Source organism: Triticum dicoccoides, chromosome 4A (assembly GCF_002162155.2).
Source record: "Triticum dicoccoides isolate Atlit2015 ecotype Zavitan chromosome 4A, WEW_v2.0, whole genome shotgun sequence".
Taxonomy (NCBI): Eukaryota; Viridiplantae; Streptophyta; class Magnoliopsida; order Poales; family Poaceae; genus Triticum; species Triticum dicoccoides.
In genome coordinates this window covers 242,020,760-242,040,286 of record NC_041386.1, presented here as the reverse complement: position 1 = coordinate 242,040,286, position 19,527 = coordinate 242,020,760, and positions in this window count along the sequence as shown.

The following is a 19,527-nucleotide window of genomic DNA, read 5'->3' as shown; positions in this document are numbered from 1 at the left end:
GGGTCTTGGTGACTTGACATTGCTGATGATGGGTGAACAGAGCATCGGGAGGACGGCAGCAGTTGCCATGCATTTGAGATGCTCTGCCGAGCTAAAGGTGATGGCGTACTTGGACCACCTGAGCGGGCGCGTAGCCTTGAGCTGGGGAAGAGCTGCATTCACTTCGCGAGAGAAATGCTTGAAGATGCGCTGGGAGGCTAGGGCCTGAGCGCCACCCAAGATGCAGGCGATGACGCGCGACTCCTGGAAGCCCCCAGTCCCTTCATCCTATTGATGGTCGTCGTTCCTCCTTGGTGGCGGCAGCGGAGGGAGACCAAGGTTGCCCTGAGGGCGGTCCTTGTGAGGCTGGTCCCTCCAGGTGCCCTCACGAGGCTGGTCCTGCCAACGATCCTCGTGAGGCTGGTCGCGCCACTCCTGGCGAGGGCCGCGGTCATCCCAACGTCCTCCACCTTGTCCACTTCCTCGGCCGTAGCCCCGGTCGTTGCGCTCGGGGCGTCGACCGAAGCATCCATCTCGAATGGCCCTGAGCTCTTGACAATCATTGGTGTTGTGGGTGCGCACGTTGTGGAAGGCGCAGAACGTACGGCTCCCCTTGAACGACTCGGGAAGATCTCAGCCACGCTTGGTGTCCGGTTATGCTGCAAGTATGACCACTCCTTTGCGCTTCACGTCCTTGACCTTGGCCTTCTTCTCCTCTGGATCCGCAGCAAGGAGCTCGAGGAGGGAGAGGCGCCCCTCCTCAGTTCTTTCACACTTGGTTGCTATGTTGAACAGCTCCAAAGTCATGCACAAATCCTCATGGATGGCGAGCTCCTCCTTTATCTCGATGTCACATATGTGGTCAGAAAACGCTGAGATGATGGCCTCGTCCATCACCTTGGGGATCTTGATACGCGCGCTGTTGAAGCGCTGGATGTACTTCTGCAGGGTTTCTCCCGACTGGTGCTTGATGCAGCGCAGGTCACCCGCGACCGGGGGACAGTCACAAGTGCCCTGGAAATTGGCGATGAAGTGGTTGCGCATCTCATCCCTGGAGGACATCGAGCCTGGGGGCAGGTTCAGGAGCCATGAGCGAGCGCCGTCCTTGAGAGCCATGGGAAACCAGTTCACCGTGACCTTTTCATCGCCATTGGCCGCCTCGATGCTCAGCTCGTAGAGCTGCAAGAACTCTGCAGGGTTGGGGGTGCTGTCGTACAGAGGAGGCAGATCCGGCTTGAACTTGCCCAGCCAGATGACGCTACGTACCTCAGGAGTGAAGGCGCGGTAGACCACCGGGGCCACCAGGGCCCATGGCGGAGGCGGAGCTTGACCTTGGCATCCCTGTGCCGCCATGACAAGTGGCACATGGCCCTACCGCAGCAAGCGATCCTGATGTAGCGGTGCTGGAAGTGGTGGAGCATTTTCTTGCGGACGGGGAACCTCCTGGCAACTTCCTTCTTCGTGCGTAGGCACACGGCACGGTGGATCATGCTGCGGGACCGCACATCTTGGAGCGAGGACGCCATCTTGACGCGGGGGAGGCTGAGGCGCTCCACGAGCCGCACACCTCGGCGCAAGGGCGCCATCTTGGTGCTGAGGGGGCGGAGGCACTCCGTGAGCCACATCGCCCACAGCCGAGGGCGGGCGAGGCAGCGCGAGGGATGGTGCAGGAGAGCCCCCCGCGGCGCTGACGAGATCGGCGATGTGGTCCAACTAGTCCTTGTAGAGGTCGTCGACCGGGCGGTAGTGCAGGAGCTCGCGTGCCATGAGCAGTGTAGCCTGCGCATCTGTGGGGGCGCGGCGAGTTTGATACGATGAGGCGGTCGGAGTCAGCGACAGGGTGGCGGTGCAACCGTCACGGCGCACAGAGGGGTGCAGTGATCAGGCTTGCTGCTTGTTTGCCACCGGGCCGATGGCATCATTGGCGGCGGGTGACGGAGAACGACGGGGAGGTCCGCCGACAGGGGCTATCTGAGCGACATGGGTGGCGAGAGCGGCCCGACGCTCAGCGCGGGCCCGGTGAGCGTCGACCATGAGCTTGGAGGAGTGGCGAAGCGCGGATCGACGAAGAGGAAAGCTTAAGCGCACCCCTACCTGGAGCGCCAAATGTCAGATTTTGGGTTCCGGCAAAACCCTTGAGGTTCGAACACTGGGGAGCGCACTAAGATCTCTCCCCCTCTCTAGCTCGCAATCCGTATGATTTCACGACCTAGCTCGACGAACCCAAAGAACTTGCGACACAAGATTTATACTGGTTCGGGCCACCGTCGTGGTGTAATACCCTACTCCAGTGTGGTGTGGTGGATTGCCTCTTGGGCTAAGGATGAACAATTACAAGGTAAGAACAACATCCTCGGGTAAGGTGTTCTTGTGCTTGGTGAACTTGTGTTGTTCGGGATGATCCGGGTTTGAATCAGATGCCTCCCTATGGTGGTGGCTCGTCCGATATATAGAGGCTCTGGTCCTCTTCCCAAATATTGAGCGGGAAGGGATTCCACAACGGCCAAATTCGAAGGAAGACAACTAGTACAAGCTATCTTGACAAAAGTATTCTTCTCCTACCAAAGGCTCCGGTGGTGACACCGTCTTGGGCTCCATGGTGACCTCCATCCTGCCGTCCTGCTGGTCTTGGTCTTGTTGCACCAATATGGAAACCTTTGCCTGATGCCTCAGGACTCCTCGCCTGCACTTGCCCCTTTAGCACCAAAGAGGAAACGAGGACACTACACGCTGGCACCCGCCTGGCTCCAGTCGTCATGGCTTACGTCATAGAAACCTCGCGAGGTGTCCCTTGCCTTGATTTCTCTGCCCCTCGTGAGCCGGCCTGGTGAGGACACCCCTAAGGGGTCTTGCATCGTCCGCCTTGCGAGGCTTGGCCCCTCGCGAGGGTCTTGAGTGTTTGTTGGTGAAGATGGGACATATAGGGCCGCTGGTGGAGCCACGCTGCGGGCTGCAGGCAGGTCTGTCTGGGGACCCCCATTCCAAGAACGCCGACAAATACATTTTCCATTAAATAATGCAAAGTACTGAATTGAGGGAAAATGAATGCTCTTTATTCTACCTTGCATCACTCCCCTAGCCTCACTATACCAAAGACTAGTCATGAACGCTTGAAACTTAGACCTTGGTGGTTCATCTAGCGAACCCCAGAATGGGATTTTGCAATGTTGAGAAAATCTCTCTAGTGATATGGTAAAAGGATTTTCATACAGTTTAAATGACACCCTAGACTCACGGGGATGGAATTTAAATCCTTTGACAAATGATTCAGTTAGAGTGTGGTGTTGATTGCACTTATCTGAAATGTAGGGACCGAGGTCGGCATTATGAACATATTGCTCAAATTCCTCCTTGATGCCCACACTCGCCATATAATCATCGCATGGCCATAGGCATGTTTTGGTGGTGGCATCTCACATGGAACTTTCACTTGCTCCAACATAAGACCGACGAGCGAAGTTGTCACTAGAAGATGCCCCCGAGGATCTTCTCCTCGAAGAACTCCTTCCAAAAAGGTTCATCAGGTTCGCGTACAATTTTCTGAAAAAAGAAAATTTTGGGTGACAAAAATTTATCAACAAAACATTACATGATTGATAGCAACTACTCATACGAGTACATAGAGGCCATAGCAAGCATTCAAACTAGTTAGAACTCTAAGAATTAAACATGCAAGCTCATCTACAGCAGCACCAAGAGTAGCTAATTATTAAAAATATAAACCACTAAAGAATAAACTAATTGGACAAACGGAGGAGTAACATACCAATCAACAATCCCCTGAAACAGTTTCAGAAACGGAGCTTCGAGCAAAGAGATCGAAATCCGCGGGTTTGGGAGCAAGAACACGAGAGAAAGCGAGAGCAATGGTGATTTTTTTATGGAGTTAGGTGATGATGTGGTATGAAGAGATAAGTGAGGGGGCCCACATGAGGACCAAAACCCACCAGGGTGGTCCTGGGTGTCCTGGCGCACCCAGGTGGGTTGTGCCCACCTGGTGCACCTCCCTCTGATGTTATTTGCATCAAAAATTCTTAAATATTCAAAAAAATCATATTAAATTTTCACGGCATTCTAAAAACTTTTATTTTTGGGTCATTTTTTATTCCATGGTAAATTCTAAATATGGACAAAACATAGCATTTTATTTTACTTAACTAATAAAAACAGAAAACAAATGGCAAGGACGGAAGGTAGTGCTCACTAGATCCATCAACTTCATACCTCTCAAAAATGATCCATTAATAAGGTTGATCAGGTCTTATTAACAACCACTTTTGATTCGCATGAAACCGAAGAACTTTCATAAATCACTAAGTTACCTCAATGGGGATATGAATGTCCCCAACAATAAGCATTTCATATTTCTTTTTGGCAGTAAGTAGACGTAGTTGAAAACTTCCAATAGTGATTGTCGGAGATTTTTGAATGACATTAATACCATTCACTTGGAATTGTTTCTTCAGAAAGTGCACCGTATGCTCGTTACCATTTGATATGAAAAGTGACCTTGCTTTTATTGGAATCAATAACAGCCCCTGCAGTATTCAGGAAGGCTCTACCAAGGATAATCGACATGTTATCGTCCTCGGGCATCTCAACTATAACAAAGTCAGTCAAAATAGTAACATTAGCAACAAGAATGGGCACATCCTCACAAATACCGATAGGTATGGTTGTTGATTTGTCAACCATTTGCAAAGATATTTCAGTAGGCATGAGTTTATTCAAATCAAGTCTTTTATATAAAGAGAAAGGCATAACACTAACACGAGCTCCCAAATCACATAAGGCAGTTTTCACATAGTTTCTTTTGATGGAGCAAGGTATAGTTGGTATTCCCGGATCTCCAAGTTTCTTAGGTATTCTATCTTTAAAATTATAATTAGCAAGCATAGTGGAGATTTCAGTTTCTAGTGTTTTTCTCTTATTTGTGATGATGTCTTTCATGTACTTTGCATAAGGAGGCATTTCAAGGATATCAGTCAAGCGAGTACGCAAAAAGACTAGCCTCAGCATTTCAGCAAAGCATTTAAATTCTTCGTCATCTTTCTTTTTAGTTGACTTAGGTGGAAATGGCATAGGGTTTTGAACCCATGGTTCTGTTTCCTTACCATGTTTTCTTGCAACAAATTGAAGTCCGTCTTATCATATCTTTTATTCTAAGGTTGTGGGTTATCAAGATCAACTGCAGGTTCTATCTCAACATCATTGTCTGGTTCTTTATTATTTGGTTGACTATCTTCATGAACCTCATTATTATCTTTTTCATTATTAGAAGGTGAGTGGTCACTACCAGGTTGAGTTTCAGCATCAGAGATAGAAACTTCATTACCAGGAGGTTTTTCTACTTCTAGTTCACTAGAGGCATGCAAAGTCCTATCATTTTTCTTTTTCTTTTTAGAAGGACTACGCACATTAGTGTTAGCTCTTTGGGTGTCTTGTTCAATTATTTTTGTGTGTCCCTCAGGATAAAATGGTCCTTGGGTTATTTTACCTCCTCTAGTTGATACTCTAATAGCAAAGTCATGTATGTTATTGTTCATTTCATCTAGCAACTCTCTTTGAGATTTAGCAGCTTGTTCTAATTGGGTTTGAACCATAGAAGCATGTATTCCCACACCTCTAACATCATTTGAGATTCTAAATAACAAGTCACTCAAGCGATAAATCATATCAAAATTGTATTTCAATTGTTTCATAACATGTGCATTGAAGTGATCTTATTTTCTAATATAATTTTCAAACTCATAAAGACATTCGCTAGGGTGCATAATGTGAGGATTATCATTATCATTGAATTTCATTAGAGAATTTACATCTACCACCATAGGAGGTGGTTGTGTATCAAGCCCATGTATTTCTTCAATAGGAGGTAATTTTTGACATCATCAGCTTTAATACCTTTTTCCTTCATAGATTTCTTTGCCTCTTGCATATCTTCAGGACCGAGATATAAGATACCCCTCTTCTTCGAAGTGGTTTTGAGCGGTGGTTCAGGAATAGTCCAATCATCATGGTTTTCCAATATGTTATTCAATAATTCTCCAGCTTGCCCAATAGTTCATTCCCTGAAAACACAACCAGCACAACTATCTAGGAAATCCCTAGAAGCATCGGTTAGCCCATTATAGATGATATCAAGTATTTCATTTTTCTTGAGAGGATGATCAGGCAAAGCATTAAGCAATTGGAGATGCCTTCCCCAAGCTTGTGGGAGACTCTCTTCTTTAATTTGCACAAAGTTAAATATTTCTTGTAAGGCAGCTTGTTTCTTATGAGCAGGGAAATATTTTCTAGAGAAGTAATAAATCATATCCTGGGGACTACGCACACAACCAGGATCAAGAGTGTACCAAGCTTTAGCATCACCCTTTAATGATAATGAAAATAATTTGAGTATATAATAATAGCGAGTTTTCTCATGATGAGTAAAAAGGGTGGCTATGTCATTCAACTTAGTAAGATGTGCCAAAACAGTTTTAGTTTCATAACCATGGAAAGGATCAGATTCAACCAAAGTAATTAACTCTGGGTCAACAGAGAATTCATAATCCTTATCATCAATAAACATAGGTGAAGTAGTAAACTTAGGATCATATTGCATTCTAGCATTCAAGGATTTTTCTTTATACTTGCATAATAATTTCTCTAGATCATCTCTATCCTCACAAGCAAGAATGTCTCTAGTTGTCTCCTCATTCATATCATAACCTTCTGGTACCTTAGGCAATTCATATTTGGGAGGGCTAGTTCTAGTAGTTGTTTCAAGATTTTCAGTTTCAAGCTCATCATTAGTTTCAACAATATCATGCTGTCTTACTCTAGAAATTTGTTCATCAAGAAATTCACCTAGTGGCACATCATCATCAAGCAAAGTACTAGCATCATCATAAGTATCATTCATAGAAGAAGTAGCATCATCAACAATCTGCGACATATCAGGATTAATAGCATGTGGTGGTTTTGCAAGTTTACTTATAATAGAAGGTGAATCTAAAGTAGAGATAGATGCCAGTTCCTTACCTCCTCTCGTCTTAGAGGGAAAAATCTTGGTCTTAGCATCCTTCAGATTCTCCATAGTGATAAATTGATAATAATCCCAAGTGAGTCCAAAAATATAGCTATGCTCCCTGGCAACGGCGCCAGAAAAAGGTCTTGATAACCCACAAGTATAGGGGATCCCAACAGCTTTCGAGGGTAGTGTATTCAACCCAAATTTATAGATTCGACACAAGGGGAGCCAAAGAGGATTTGTAAGTATTAGCAGATGAGTAGTCAATTCAACCACACGTGGAATATTGATTATCTACAACAAAGTGATCAGTAGCATAGTAATATGATAGTTTTCATAGTAGTAGTAGCAGCAGCAATAGTAACAGTAACAGTGATAGCAGTAGTAACATAGCAAGAACAATATAATAGAAATTCATAGGCATTGAATCGGTGATTTGTTGGATGATATTCATCATGTGATAGTCATAACCTAGGGCGATACGGCACTAGCTCCAGTTCATAAATATAATATAGGCATGTATTCTGTAAATAGTGATACATGCTTATGGAAAGAACTTACATGACATCTTTTGTCCTACCCTCCCGTGGGAGTGGGGTCCAATTGGAAACTAAGGGATATTAAGGCCTCCTTTTAATAGAGAACCGGAACAAAGCATTAACACACGCTGAATACATGAACTCCTCAAACTACGATCATCACCGGGAGTGGTCCTGACTATTGTCACTCCGGGGTTGCCGGATCATAACATGTATTAGGTGACTATAACATGGAAGATCGGATCTGGAACATAGATATAATGGTGATAACATAAATGGTTCAGATCTGAAATCATGGCACTCGGGCCCAAAATTAGAAGCATTAAGCATGCGAAAGTCATAGCAACATCAATCTCAGAACATAGCGAATACTTGGGATTAAGCCCTAACAAAACTAACTAGATTACATGATGAATCTCATCCAACTCCTCATCGACCAATGAGCCTATGAAAGAATTACTCACTCCCGGTGGGGAGCATCATGGAATTGGCGATGGAGAAGGGTTGGTGATGACGAAGATCGAAGATCCCCCTCTCCGCAGCCCCAAACGGACTCTAGATCTGGCCTCCCGACGAAGAACAGGAGGTGACAACGGCTCTGTCTCATGCAACATGATAATTCTTTTTCCCTGCTTTTTTCTGGAAAAATAGGATTTTATAGCGTTGGTTTCAGGGTCTGCGGGCCACCGTGTGGGGACAACCCACCTGGGCGCTCCTGCAGGGGGTAGCGCGCCCTGGTGGGTTGTGCCCACCCAGGTGCCCACCTACGTGTGTTCATGGCTCCAGAAATTCTCTTTATTGATATAAAAAATACTCACAAAGTTTCATTCCATTCTGAAAACTTTTATTTCTGCACAAAGCAACACCATGGTAGTTCTGCTGAAAACACCGTCAGTCCGGGGTTTGATTCAAATCTTGCAAATTAGAGTCCAAAACAAGAGGAAAAGCATTAGAAAAACTAGATACGACGAAGACGTATCAGACACGATGTTTACCCAGATTCATGCCCTCTCTAAGAGGTAAAACCATACATCCTGCTTGATTATATTGCTTGTGTATGAGGGGGTTACAGAGTAGATCTACCACGAGATCACATGAACTAAACCCTAACTAGTAGATGGCGATTGTTCTTCTTCTAGCCTCTACAACCTAAGCCCCCTGGTTTATATAGATACCATGGGTGCTAAGGTTTATAGATAGTCGGTTACATCAAGGAAACTCCGGATCTTCCATCTTGACTGGGGGTACACACCATGGTACAAGTGTCTTTGGTCCGAACATGGTGCGGCCCAACAGTCCAGCCCACGTGAGATGAACGGGCACCCCGAGGACTCCCTAGTCCAGGAATCCCTCAGTAGCCCCCGAACAAGCCTTCAACGTCGGTCTCATATATCTCCCATGACTTCAGGCTCCGGCTTGCAGGCGAGTTCCCTTTCTCCGAGCATTCAGAACAATCCTCCTCCAAAGAAGTCTTCAACTATTGCTTGATTCAACACAGCCATACGCCGAGCCATGTCCGGATTCTAAACTATCTGTTTTACTCAGCCTTGAAGCCCAATCGTTTCAAGTGTGAACAGTTTCTTTGACTGACAACTTTTGATGAAGGGTTGCACCCGGTCATAAACATGAAGACTTGATGCGCGGATCGAGGCCACCCCTTCACAGGCATGTCTCTTCGAGGTGGAGATCATGTCCCATTTTAAGGGGTTCAATCAATGATTCATAGTATCCCATTCGCGCATAACGCCATGAGTTCATTGGGAATAGGCGAGGTGAGTGGCGCATTTATAGGACTCTTGGTATTACAACTGCTTATAAAAGGGAGTAGCCATGATTGTTCCCATACGCCTTCTTATTCCTCCTGCCACAGCCTTTCCATCTACAGAGCTCGAACGCTCCAAACCATCTTTCTGCAAAGTCAAGTTCGGCGATGGCCGGATCCGGAGCGAAGGGCACGTGGGAGGCCTCTTGTGTCACCAACAGTGACATCGAGGACCTAAAGCGAGCAGGCTTCCTCCCCCTCAACATCGCGCATCGGGCCCCAGAGGAGCGTCAGGTCATGTGATGACCCACAAGTATAGGGGATCTATCGTAGTCATTTCGATAACTAAGAGTGTCGAACCCGATGAGGAGCAGAAGGAAATGACAAGTGGTTTTTAGCATGGTATTATCTGCAAGCACTAGAATTATGGGTAACAGATAGTTTTGCGATAAGATAAATCATAAAGGATAACAAGTAAATAAAGTAACTAAGTTGCAGCAAGGTGGGCCAATCTGTCGGTGGGAATGGGGGTACCCAGACTTGCCTGCCTGCGGCCCGTGGTGTGGCTCCGACAACGGCCTGGTACGTCCCACTTTTAGCAACAACAACCCAAGAACCTCACGAGGGGCCAAGGCTCGTGAGGCGGATGACACCAGGACCTCCCTGGGGGGCGGCCTCACTAGGCTGGCTCCCGAGGAGTGGAGATATCAATGCAAGGTGCAACTCGCGAGGTTCACATGATGTAAGCCATGACGACCAAGGCAAGGTCGGCGCTAGTGGACACAGTGTACCAGTTTCCCTTTGGTGCCAAGGAGGCAAGCGCAGGCGCGGAGTCCCGAGGAATCAAGCAAAGGTTTCCATATCAGAGCAACAAGACCAAGACTGCCAGGATGACAGGTCGGAGGTCATCGCGGAGCCCACCGCAGCGTCACCAATAGAGCCTTTTGCAAGCGAAGACTACTTTTGTCAGGATAGCTTGTATTAGTTGCCTCCCTTCAAATTTGGCCGTTGTGGGATCCCTTCGCTCCTACATTTGGGAAGACGACCAAGGCCACTATATATAGGACCTAGCCACCACCATAGAGAGGATCGGATCCATTCCATCCTGACCACCTCACCAGCTCACCGAGCTCAAGAACACATCACCTCCTAAGGCTGTTCATCGACTATACTAGTTCATCCTCAGCCCCTCGAGGCAATCCACAACAAAGCTGGAGTAGGGTATTACACCACAAGGTGGATCAAACTAGGGTAAACTGCTATGCCTCTTGTCCCTTGGGTTCGTCGAGCTAGGCCGTGGCACGCACCCTAGTGTTCGAACCTCTCAAGGGTCTGCGAAACCCCGGATCTGACATTTGGCGCACCAGGTAGCGCTGCGTCGGGGCCTCTCTTATTCCAGCCAGCCAAACATCACTCGACAGTCCTGATGGCCGACAATCAGGGAGCTCATGCCGAACACTGGGCCGCCTGGCCCACCCGGGTGATGTCATCCGCCCAGGAAGACCTCCACTCCGAGCTCCAGGCGGGTCGTACACCTTCCAACCCCGCCGGGCGCGGGCGGCATGGGACGGCACCACCCACCCTCGCACCTCAGCATATGTGCGCTGCCCTGTGGTCTTCGAGCTACGCCGCGATGACGGCGCCGCACACTCGTCAGGAACAGGCAAACATGCGAGCCGCGATCATCATGGCACGAGAGCTACTTCGCTACAGGTTGGTGGAGGGTGGCCGCGATGCCCTGCTGGAGCGGGTCGCCGAACTGCTTGACGTGGCCTGCAGGGGTGCAGCACCTTTCTACTCCCTGTCCATGCCTCAGGCCGTGGCAGAAGCGCGTGATGTGTCCTGACGCGCCCATGCGCCCCACGAAGCACCCGAAGGATTCGACCGCAACAACACAGCCCTCAGTGCAGTTCATCCCGCCGCAACCGCAACGCCTGCGGCCGGGGCAAGCTCTGGCGGTCACCTGCAGGGCCGCGCAAGGGCATCGCCCCACAGGCACCAGGGCCAGCAGGTCCTGGAGGACCAGGACGCGGGGCACCCAGGCGAAGGCTCCGCCGCGGCGGCCCAAGATGCCTACGTGCCTCACATGATGGACCTGGAGTACACACCTGAGGAAGACCCCAACTCGTTTCCCGAGCCGAGCTAAACAGAAGATACGCTGGAGGTCGGGGCTTTCCACGAGCTATAGAGAAGCTTCACCAAACCCTTCAATGATAACAACCACAGGGTACGGCCAATACCCTAGGGACATGCTTACGCTAACCATGGACCGCAGGTTAACCAGGCCACGGCAGTGGTCGGAGACCCCGGCGCGGTGCCCCTGGTCCTGGCAGGACTGGCGCACTGGGGGCTGCGTGGGCGGGGCCCAGATGCAGGGCCCCCCTCATGCTGCGCGGAGCAAGGCGTCACACAGAGGTAGGTCCTCTATCGGGGGAGGTGCTGGTGAGCCCTTCCCCCCGGCAGGGAGCCCGTGGTCGCCGAGGGCGCCGCCAGCGTCCCCCTTGCCCCTTGGTCTCGTCCTGGTTTCCAGACGCCCCAATGGTCGTTGGGGGATGCGCAAGGCGGGGCCCTCGTCAGGCGATATGAAGCAAGGCTCACGCCTGTGAAGGTCTCCGCTCGTGACACTCTCATGTAATAATGAGTGAGGTTGTACATGCCTTGGAGTCAAAAGAGTGCCGCCACTCGACCTCGCGGGCTCGCGCCCACGTCCAAGTGGAAGCACCATGCTCCGCAACAGCCATCGAGACTGTCGCCCAATGACTATGCTCGGACCCAGTGAAAGCACTTAGCTCCGCGCTGGTGGGAAGACAAGAAGACTAGCTAGGTGCGGGATGTGGTTTTTTGCGTTTGCCCCTTTCTCTATAACTCGATTCGTCGCTTTTTGGACTAAGATTTGATGTTCTTTTATGTTATCTAAAAATGGTGGGTGTTTTCTCTGCTTTGTGCCAATTTCTTGCGTTCTGGTTGCGTGCTTTATTTGAGGCTCACGCCTCCGGCACCCCCCTCGCGAGCGCCTCACGAGAGGGTGGCTGGCTGGCTGACAGCGCCAGGCGCGTTCGGGTGACTCGGATAGGACCCCCTCGGGACCAAGAGTGCACGCGCCGCAAGATTGCCACGTGCGCATCCTGCCAAGGTCAGATGTATGATCCTCGTCAGGCCCTCTCAAATGGATATGTGGTCTCCTCGGGATGCCCCGAGTCTCGCGAGCCCCTAGGGGCTCGCCTCTGGAGGAAGGTCCGACCAAGACGTCAAGGCGCGCCCAAGACCTATGGAGCCATGGTAAGGCGCGACGACTACCGAGCTCGAGAGCCCCACGGGTTCGTGATAGTGCATCTCAAGCTTAGTATATAAAAGCGTGCCATCACTCCATACACCCTGTTTCATACATGATAAAGGGGGATTTTCAAAATTCTTTGACATCCCATAGGGCCACGCCCGGAGGTTTCCTTTTTTACACAAGTTAATGCAAGGAAAGCACAGGGCTAGCCAGAGGCGCTACCCTCTTCGCTATCCTCACTGCCTTCGTCCTCGTCATTAGAGTTGTCGCTAGCGCCATCTGCATCATCGTCGTCCATGCCGTCTTCTCTGACCACCACCACGGCCGCGTCATCTACAGGCATGAAATCCGCCACTAGGTCGTCCACATGGTCGTCCACCCAGTCTGACAAGTTGTCTCGGATAACCATGGGCATGGGGGCTATGGCAGCATCAAAGTCAAAATGGGGGTCGAGGTTCTGAAGGTGACTGAAGACCAGTGAGAATGCATGGCCAAAGAGGCCCCGGCTCCTCTCCTCAACGATCTTGCGAGCCCTCATGGCCCGGTCCTCCAGGCGCATCACGATTTCAGTGAAGAAGCAGAGGTCGCTGGCGTAGTCTTCCTCATGTGGGTGAGTGGCGCTCTCCTCGCAGATAGAGCTCAGAGCTCGGTTGGCCCTTACCCTGAGGTCCTGGGGCATAGAAGCGTGCTCATGTTGTAGCGTTCGCCGACGACATGCCTCGTCCGCGCTCTTATTCACAAGGGACGTGCCGCCATCAATCTGTTGCTAAAGGGAGAGCAAGTCGGCGCACGCGGAGGCCAGGTCAGCCTGGGTGAGGGAGTCCTAGATTAGGGGGTCTCTAAACAGCCGGACTATATCCTTTGGCTGGACTGTTGGACTATGAAGATACAAGATTGAAGACTTCGTCACATGTCTGTATAGGACTCTCCTTGGTGTGGAAGGCAAGCTTGGCAATACGGATATGTAGATCTCCTCCCTTGTAACCGACTCTGTGTAACCCTAGCCCCCTCCGTATCTATATAAACCGGAGGGTTTAGTTCGTAGGTCAACAACAATCATACCATAGGCTACCTTCTAGGGTTTATCCTCTATGATCTTGTGGTAGATCAACTATTGTAATACTCATATCATCAAGATCAATAAAGCAGGACGTAGGGTATTACCTCCATCAAGAGGGCCTGAACATCGGTAAACATCGTGTCCCCTGCCTCCTGTTACCATCCACCTTAGACGCACAGTTCGGGACCCCCTACCCGTGATCCGCCGGTTTTGACACTGACATTGGTGCTTTCATTGAGAGTTACACTGTGCCGTCACCATAAGGCTTGATGGCTCCTTCGATCATCGATAATGATGCGGTCCAGGGTGAGGTTCTCCTCCCCAGACAGATCTTTGTATTCGGCGGCTTCACACTGCGGGCCAACTCGCTTGTCCATCTGGAGCAGATCGAGAGCTACGCCCCTGGCCATCAGGTCAGGTTCGGAAACTTAAACTACACTGCCGACATCCGCGGAGACTTGATCTTCGACGGATTCGAGCCCATGTCAGGTGCACCGCACAATCACGACAAGCATGAGGTAACTCAGCCGTCGGACACTGTTCGAGAAATCACACCTGCAACTACTCCGGCCTTTAATCCGGAGCAAATTGCGCCATCTGAGGACGGGTGGATAGACCCCGCCATGGAGGCCGCACTCTCAGTGGCTATAGAGTCGGATACTGACTTCACCCCTTACGAGAGCCGTGTTGCCAAACCAATGGATTCATCTCCGGCCATGGACTCCGAGCCGCCTGCGTCCATGCCTATCGAATCCGATTGGGCGCCGATCATGGAGTTCACCTCCGTGGATATGATTCAGCACTCACCTTTCAGCGACGTGCTCAATTCATTAAGGTCTCTCTCCTTGTCAGGAGAACCTTGGCCAAACTATGTCCGGCTAGAATGGGATGCGGACGATGAAGAAATTCGCTCCCCACCCACCACCCACTTAGTAGCCACCATTGACGATTTAACCGACATGCTTGACTTCGACTCCGAAGACATCGAAAGTATGGACGACGATGCAGCAGACAAACAGGAACCACCACCCACAGGGCACTGGACCGCCACCTCATCATATGATATATACATAGTGGACACCCCAAAGAAGGCAATGGCGACAAGACAGCGGAGGATGACCCCTCCAAGAAGCAACCCAAGCGCCGACGTCAGCGGCGCCGCTCTACGTCCCGCCATAGCAAAAGTAGTTATATTGGCACAAGAGACAATAACACTCCGGATAGTGCCGAAGAAAACAATCCCCTCCAGCATGATTTAGAGCGGGAGGCTGAACAAGCTAGCCCTCCAGAGTGGGCAGCAGATGGAGAATCGGAGGAGGACAATTACATGCCTCTCTCCGAAGTTGAGGCGAGCCTCAGCGATGAAGAATTTATCGTGCCTGAGGATCCCGTCGAGCAGGAGTGCTTCAAGCGCCGGCTTATAGCCACAGCAAATAGCTTGAAGAAAAAGCAACAACAGCTTCGAGCTCATCAAGATTTGCTAGCAGACAGATGGACCAAAGTCCTTGTGGCCGAGGAATACGAACCCAAGCGCCCAACCAAGAGTTATCCAAAGGGCAGGTTGCTACCTCACTTCGAGGAGGAAGCATTGAAACCCACATCACCAGCGTATGATGCGGCTGACAGGCCACCTCGTGGCTAAGACAGAGAGGCATTTCAGCCTGAAGTCCAGCCCGCACCCCGCCGCCAATCAAACAAAAGTACCAAGGCCCGGAGCAACACGCGGGACCTACGAGACGTATTGGAAAACAAGGCAAAACATGCAACATCGATCTACGGATCACGGGGGCGCGCACCAACAAACGACGATGACCGTCACGCCGGATACACTAAAAGTAAATCCGGCCGGGCCGAATACAGCAGACAAGACTCATATGAACTGCGTCATGATATATCCCGACACAGAGGCACCGCTCACCCCCTATGCTTCACTGATGAAGTTATGGATCACGAATTCCCGGAGGGTTTTAAACCCGTAAATATCGAATCGTATGATGGTACAACAGATCCCGCTGTATGGATTGAGGATTTCCTCCTCCACATCCACATGGCTCGCGGTGATGATCTGCATGCCATCAAGTACCTCCCACTAAAACTTAAAGGACCAGCTCGGCATTGGCTGAATAGCTTGCCAGCAGACTCCTTCGGCAGTTGGGAGGATTTGGCAGATGCATTCCTTGACAACTGCCAGGGCACTTATGTGCGACCACCATATGCTGATGTCTTGAGCCATATAACTCAGCAGCCAGGGGAATCGGCCAGGAAATTCTGGACACGGTTCCTAACTAAGAAAAACCAAATTGTCGACTGTTCGGACGTAGAGGCCTTAGCGGCATTCAAGCATAACATCCGTGACGAGTGGCTTGCCCGGCACCTCGGCCAGGAGAAGCCAAAGTCTATGGCAGCCCTCACGACACTCATGACCCGCTTTTGCACGGGCGAGGATAGCTGGCTGGCTCATAGCAACAACACATCAAGGAATCTGGGCACTTCGGATACTAAATATGCCGACGGCAGACCACATAGTAACAGACACGAGCGCCGCAACAATGGCGATAACGCCGATGATACGGCAGTCAATGCTGGATTCTGAGGCTCTATATCTGGTCAGCGGAAAAGCCATTCAAAAGAAGTACTCCGGGCCCGTCCAGTTTGGATCGCATACCCGATCGCTCGTGTCAAATCCACGGCACCCCCGATGAGCCAGCCAATCACACCAACAGAGAATGTTGGGTGTTCAAGGAGGCCGGCAAGTTGAATGCCAAAAACTAGGACAAGGGGCTGCATAGTGATGACGAGGAGGATCCCTGGCCTCCGAACACGGGAGGACAGAAGAGGTTCCCAACACAAGTGAAGAAGGTGAACATGATATACGCAACCCACATTCCGAAGAGGGAACAGAAGCATGCACTAAGGGACGTCTATGTGATAGAGCCCTTTGCCCCAAAGTTCAACCCATGGTCCTCTTGTCCGATCACCTTTGATCGCAGGGACCACCCCACTAGTATCCGTCATGGCGGATCCGCTGCATTGGTCCTAGACCCCATCATCGACAGATTTCACCTCAATCGAGTCCTTATGGACGGCGGCAGCATCCTGAACCTGCTCTATCAGGATATACTGTGCAAAATGGGTATAGATCCCTCAAGGATCAAACCCACCAAAACCACCTTTAAGGGCGTCATCCTAGGTGTAGAGGCCCATTGCACGGGCTCAATCACACTAGAAGTGGTCTTCGGATCTCCGGACAACTTCCGAAGCAAGGAGTTACTCTTTGATATCTTCCCATTCCGCAGTGGCTATCACGCACTGCTCGGGTGAATCGCAATTGCAAAATTCAATGCGGTACTGCATTACGCATACCTCAAGCTCAAGATGACAGGACCTAGGGGGGTCATAACAGTCAATGGAAACACAGAACGCTCGCTCCGCACGGAAGAGCACACTGCGGCCCTCGCAGTAGAAGCACAAAGCAGTCTTTTAAGGAAAACCGCCAATTCGGCGATACAGTCCCCAGACACTGTTAAGCGAGTCCGGAGTAACCTGTAACAGGATTGCCTAGCAGGTTCAGAGCTCGCCTAGCAATTCAGCCCCCGTCCCAGTCCTAGTCAAGCGACGAAATCTGTGCCGCGCGTACATAATTACACACTGAAAATACCACGGGCATAGGCGGGGGCACGATCAGGGCACGTCCTGCAATGCGGCTTAACCGCCCTAGGGGCTGCATACCTTTATCATTTTTTCTCTTTCAGGACCTTACTCTCTAGAAGCCCTTTCCGGCAGGATGATTTCCGGACACATTACGGGAAGAAAAAACCAAGGAGGCAAGAAGCTAAGACGTACAAGGGAACCCCCAGGTGGTCTCTAATAACAATCGACATACCCGCTTTTTATTACCCATACACAGCTTGCCCTTGGATAGGGCATGTCAAATAGTCCTATTTTTTGCTTATTGCACTACTTGTATCAGTATGCTTCGACGTATCATTTAAATAACAATGCATAGCATTAGTCTATTATTGCATTATATCCATCTTTCCTTTTTTTCCTATATGTTCATTTACGACAACTTGCACCCGTACATTCTGGTACGGTCAGTACGCCAGGGGCTTTAGTTTACATGATGAATCTCATCCAACTCCTCACCGACCAATGAGCCTATGAAGGAATTACTCACTCCTGGTTGGGAGCATCATTGAATTGGCGATGGAGAAGGGTTGGTGATGACAAAGATCGAAGATCCCCCTCTCCGCAGCCCCAAATGGACTCAAGATCTAGCCTCCCGATGAAGAACAGGAGGTGACAGCGGCTTTGTCTCATGGAACACGAAAATTCTTTCTCCCTGCTTTTTTCTGGAAAAGTAAGATTTTATAGCGTTGGTTTCAGGGTCCGTGGGCCACTAGGTGGGGACAACCCACGTGGGCGCTCCTGGAGGGGGTAGCGCGCCCTGGTGGGTTGTGCCCACCCAGGTGCCCACCTCGGTGGGTTCTTGGCTCCAGAAATTCTCTTTATTGATGTAAAAAATCCTCACAAAGTTTCATTCCATTCCGAGAACTTTTATTTCTGCACAAAAGCAACAACATGGTAGTTCTGCTGAAAACACCGTCAGTCCGGGGTTAGTTTCATTCAAATAATGCAAATTAGAGTCCAAAACAAGAGGAAAAGCATTAGAAAAATTATATACGATGAAGACGTCTCAGACACGATGTTTACCCAAATTTAGACCCTCTCTAAGAGGTAAAACCCTACATCCTGCTTGATTATATTGCTTGTCTATGAGGGGGTTACAGAGTAGATCTACCACGAGATCACATGAACTAAACCCTAACTAGTAGGATGGCAATTGTTCTTCTTCTAGCCTCTACACACCATGGTACAAGTGTCTTCGGTCCGAACATGGTGCGTCCCAATAGTCCAGCCCACGTGGGATGAACCGGCACCCCGAGGACCCCCTAGACCCCTGAACAAGCCATCAACATCGGTCTCATATATCTCCCATGACTGCAGGCTCCGGCTTGCAGGTGAGTTCCCTTTCTCCGAGCATTCAGAACAATCCTCCTCCAAAGAAGTCTTCAACCGCTGCTTGATTCAATTCAGCCATACGCTGAGCCATGTCCGAATTCCGAACTATCTGTTTTACTCAGCCTCGAAGGCCAATCTTTGCAAGTGTGAACAGTTTCTTTGACTGACAACTTTTTATAAAGGGTTGCACCCGGTCATAAACATGAAGACTCGATGTGCGGATTGAGGCCATCCCTTCACAGGCATGTCTCTTCGAGGTGGAGATCATGTCCCATTTTTAATGGGTTCAATCAATGATTCATAGTATCCCACTCGCGCATAAAGCCACGAGTTCATTGGTAATAGGCGAGGTGAGTGGTGCATTTATAGGACTCTTGGTATTATAACTGCTTATAAAAGGGAGTAGCCATGATTGTTCCCATACGCCTTCTTCTTCCTCCTGCCACAGTGATACGTCTCCAACGTATCTATAATTTTTGATTGCTCCATGCTATATTATCTACTGTTTTGGACATTATTGGGCTTTATTATCCACTTTTATATTATTTTTGGGACTAACCTATTAACCGGAGGCCCAGCCTAGAATTGTTGTTTTTTGCCTGTTATAGGGTTTCGAAGAAAAGGAATATCAAACGGAGTCCAAACAGAATGAAACCTTCAGGAACGTGATTTTCTCAATGAACAAGACTCGGGAGACTTGGACCCTACGTCAAGACACAAAAGAGGAGGCCACGAGGTAGGGGGCATGCCTACCCCCACCAGGCGCGCCCTCCACCCTCATGGGCCCCCTGGTGCTCCACCGACGTACTCCTTCCTCCTATATATACCTACGTACCCCCAAACGATCAGATACGGAGCCAAAAACCTAATTCC